Raw genomic sequence first — 4,850 nt, 5'->3', positions numbered from 1 at the left:
TTCAAATTCTAAAAAATATTACTGCATATGGATTAGGACGAAAAAATGATGAAAATGAGTGGTCATTTGCCTAAAAGGCCACCTGGTGCGAAAATTATGACCTAATTATGAATTTAAACTTTTTATAGCAACGAATGGTGTTGCGGTGCTGCATTGCTATAAAATCTCCGTAGCATGTCATCCATGCCTTTTTTTTAGCCATTTTCACCCTTTTTTTGCCCTCAAAATTTTGACCTTTCCTAAGGGGTATTTTCATCATCTTACATCTTTTTAGTCATTTCGATTTAAAACACTTGATTCCTACAAATTAAATAAAAGTATCAATGAACTCATTTAAGCCTAAAAACACTTTTTAAGTGCTTTTCACATATATACCTAGCACAAAGATTAAGACAGGTTGTTCCACGAAGGAATTTTTTGTGAGCTCCCTGGGGACAATGAATGGTTCGAATGTGACACATGATATATCTTGTTCCTCTATAATAAATTGTGTATGTGTTGAATGAGAAATTTCGGCAAATCACGAGTTGCCACATCATCAATGAAAGTCCGAGCCTATTAGAAAAATTATAAGTTGGATTTGGACCGAGTAATTAAAGTCGCTCGGGCCTAACCCAATTCAAACCCACGGTGAAATTTTAGGCTAATTAAAGATTAAGCTCAAGCCTAGTATTTTCGACTAACACAAATGGGCCCAAGCCCAACTTTTAGCCCAAATCCAATTTCGGCCCAATAAAGTAATTAGGCCCAAGTCCATATAAGGCCCTGAGAAACCTCTATAAATGTCTTATCTCTTCATTTGGGGGAGGGGGAGGGGGAGGGGCGAGGGGGGTTGGAAGAATTAAAGGCCAAAGCTCTCTAAAGATCTGAAGTTCTGAAGTCTAAGGATCTGAAGAAACAAACTCCTTCAAAGCTTTTGAAGATCAGAAGACAATACTAAAACTTTGAACATTAGAAGACATATCAAAGTTGTGAAGATATAGGACATATCAAAGCTATGAAGATCAGAAGACATACTAAAACTTTGAAGATCAGAAGACATATTAAAACTACGAACTCACCGCGTTTCACTTCCTCAAATCAAGCGTATGCATTCGACTGAGAGAAGCAAAGGATCAAGTACTAGAGGTTGAACCACATCACATAAAATCAACACAACATACAACAACAACTCAGATTTCAACTCCACGAAACAAGTTTCTTTGGAAGCCTCGTGCGAGCACTAATCATCCAAGAAGATCAACAAGCCCAAAGGCCGATCGTCCAAGAGAATCATCAAGCCAAAGGCAGATCATCCAAGAAGATCAACAAGGCACAAGGCTGATTGTACAAGAAAATCAATGATGCAATTATTTTATTGAATGGAAATATTGATGATATGTGTTTGATGGGTTGCGTTGTGCACTCAAGTTCCCCAGTGAAATTCAAGTGTAAATTCCCCTGAGTTCTTGATAAGTCCGGGTTGAAACAGCAGGGACTTGGGTGCTGATAATTTGAATAAGTTTACGCTTAGGTGTGAATATTTTATGAATAACTTTTTTTTGTTCGGTTTAAACCATAAGTGTGTTAAATAAGTAAGTTTTGAGGATATGTGGTTTTTGTTTATGATGTATAATAAGAAGATTTATATAAGTTAAAATGGCTCTGTTGGAGTAATTGAGAAAAGAATACGCTTGCAGACCTATTTTTAATTTATCGAAATATAGACACACATGAGATTTACAGAAAAATGAACAGAGGTTGAAGAAAAGGTAAAACTTTTAGATAGCGCATATAATGCCTCAAAGGAAATGCGTCAAACCTTGCGATCATGTATTGCAGACCATTGTCACAGTCAAGTCATTTCCAAGTGTAATTAGCGGTATGTCTTCCGATAGTCATTATAGAGAAATCTTAATGCATTGTTTTTTTGAAATTATGACAAAAATGTTCTCAAATTATAGAGCTGTGAGTCTCCAATAAAGTTCCTTTCTTACTGCTTGTCCTATGCCGTTGATGCAAAATGCACTAAATGGAAAGCAAGGTGGACCAGCCCCACGCCCAGCCACTATAGAGCCACTCTCCCTTTTTTTTTTTTTTTTTTTGATAGGCTAGCTTAGGGCCTCTACCGAGATCAAACTTTTGAGCATAGACGACGTCTTGGAGCGTTCAAAGGAATGGATGATCGAGAAGATCATTGGAGGTGAAGGGATCAAATCTCCAACATAAATGTTTAATTGCTTTTGTTTCAGTTTTCGGAAAATGAAAAAAATACAAAAAATTAAGAAATAAAAACAGACATCACATGCTGTGAATTATTTATGCTAAGCATGAATTAAAAGTAGAGGAAAATTAACTTTGAAGACTCTTCTTCTCGTAATTCTTCTTCTTCAATGAATCAAATTCCTTTTTCAATTGAGAACGTCTCCAAAAGGGCTTCCTAACTATGACTTTGATGAGAACTCATTGGTGGGAGTGCTCTTTTGAAAGGGTTAAGGAATTGAGAGGGGAGAGAGATTTTTTTTTTTTCATTTACAAAGAATCTTTCTTCTATAGAACTAATAAGTAAGAGAGAGATTCAAGTTCTGCAGTACCTCTCTGCATATAACTTTTTTGTGTTTTTATTAACAAGGAGAGGGCAACTGCCGACTTCCCCACTCCCATTTCATTAAGAGAGAGTTAATTAATTATTTAATTATTAAATTATTAAAATAAAAATTAATTTAATTAAAGATCTTATATTTAATCAATTAAAAAATATTTGAATCATATTCAAATCCATATTTCTCTATTAACTTATAGTTTTAATATGAATGTCATTCGTATTAAATTATTATTTGAATCATATTCAAATATATTTATTCTCCCATGTTATATAGTTCACATTTAAATCATATTCATAATTAACTATATAATAATGTATCTAAATAAATTACATTTTATGTTAAATGTATCATATAAAATAAATATATGTTTCTCTAAAGTAATTTGAACATTTCAAATTATTCTTTCAAAATTTTGGCTCTTGGTGAGTCGTTGTGAGCTAGCAAGGGGACCTAATGGACCTACAGATTATAAGCTCAAATGATCCAAGATTAATTAATTAAACTCTTTAATTAATTAACCAACATTCATTAACTTTGGGGCACTTTACTATAATCTCATAGTTGAACACTTATGTACTATAGGGCAGGTTGCATGGATATAATCAATATATGTAAGTCAGTCCTTCACAAGTCGTTCGTAACTATAGTTAAATCAAACTTCCATTTTACCCCTGTAATTACCTCTATATCCTTAAGTACCATTGATTCTCTAATAAACAATTTGTTTATGGTCCAACCATAAACCAAGCCCCTCTTGGGCCATGAGAGGGTGGAGCCCAATTGTTTAGTCCCGAAGTTAGCACATAAGAGAACTACTCATCTACTTACCCTATATGGAAAGGAGTGAATTCCATCATGTAAAGTTACGTTCCCAGCTCTCAATTCGATCAAGTCTCCAAAATGATGAAGGAAATCGCACACGAGGATTTCCATGAGCAACAAAAAGATCATTCCAAATTACAATCATATATGAACTTTACAATAGTCATAAACAGAAACATACGGTTATGCATTAATTATAGAAATTACAGCATGATAATACAAAAGATCAAGGACAAAAGCTACACACTTTTGTAGATTAATCGCCAAGCTCCTTGATCACGAACACTCGATCACAGCAACACAGCAACCACGAACGTTCGTCCAACACGAAAGCTACACTACACGAACACCGCACACTCGAGCTCAGCGATCGCCTCGGTCACGAACACCTCAACTACACGAACGGCCTCCACAGAACCTCGACAGTGTCGAGTTGAGTATGACACCATCAAGAAGGCTACCTTGGTATTCTCGGTGTGAGAATCTAAAGGGTGGGCTCTGTGTGGACTTGTTTTGAGGCAGAAGACAGAAGAAACAACAATCATGTAAACAATTGAGTAAGTGGGAGATGGTAGAACCTCTCGTATAGGTCAATGCCCAATCGTTTAGGAAAAGTTAAGCGATCATCTAGCAAAAGCTATGCGATCATTTAGCTCATCGCTTAGCTGTGTGTCTGTTGCCTACAAATCCTCCCCGATCGTTTACCTTATCCAAGCTGTCGCTTAGTAAATCCAATTTACTTGACAACTTCCGTGAGAATATTTTCGAGAGAGGAAATATGAAATTCACAAAATTCAACCTTACTAAAATTAGGAAAACATTTTTTCTTTTATCTCGCAGTTACCATGAAACCACCAATAACCTTCCACTCACTTGATTATTAGATAAAAAGAGTTAATTATCCAATAATTAATATTATTATAAATATAAATGATAACCAACTTATCATACTATATTTATAACCTATAGTTTTAATATTTCATCTCATGAAACATATAAACCATAGCTCTTTTTCTATTCCAGTGGTATTACTATATAGAATCTCATTTACATTAACCCTCCAACTAGATGTATCTCATACATCGTACGATCATATCATATATAATTTGAATTACCTTCTGTCATTTGAACATTTCAATCAACACCAAAGACTGATCCTCAACTAAATCCATTGAGCTACCAAGGGGACCTTATGGACCTGTAAGCTCGAAGCTCCAATGTACATGAATAACTTGACTAAACTCTTTAGTCACGGGATCCACCATCCTTAAGCCAGGCAACTCTACTAAAGACGTAAGCTAAACTCTCCTTACCACAAATATATTATGTGTCCATCTTAACCAATCAGCAATGCGACAACCCTTCATAGATCGCTCGTAAGTACAGCTCGGCCAATAACCGTTATGCCCCTGTAGTTACATCTAACTCCTTAAGTACCACTGA

This window comes from Benincasa hispida, chromosome 2 (genome assembly GCF_009727055.1).
Source record: "Benincasa hispida cultivar B227 chromosome 2, ASM972705v1, whole genome shotgun sequence".
NCBI lineage: Eukaryota > Viridiplantae > Streptophyta > Magnoliopsida > Cucurbitales > Cucurbitaceae > Benincasa > Benincasa hispida.
Note: the sequence above shows the minus strand (reverse complement) of the source record.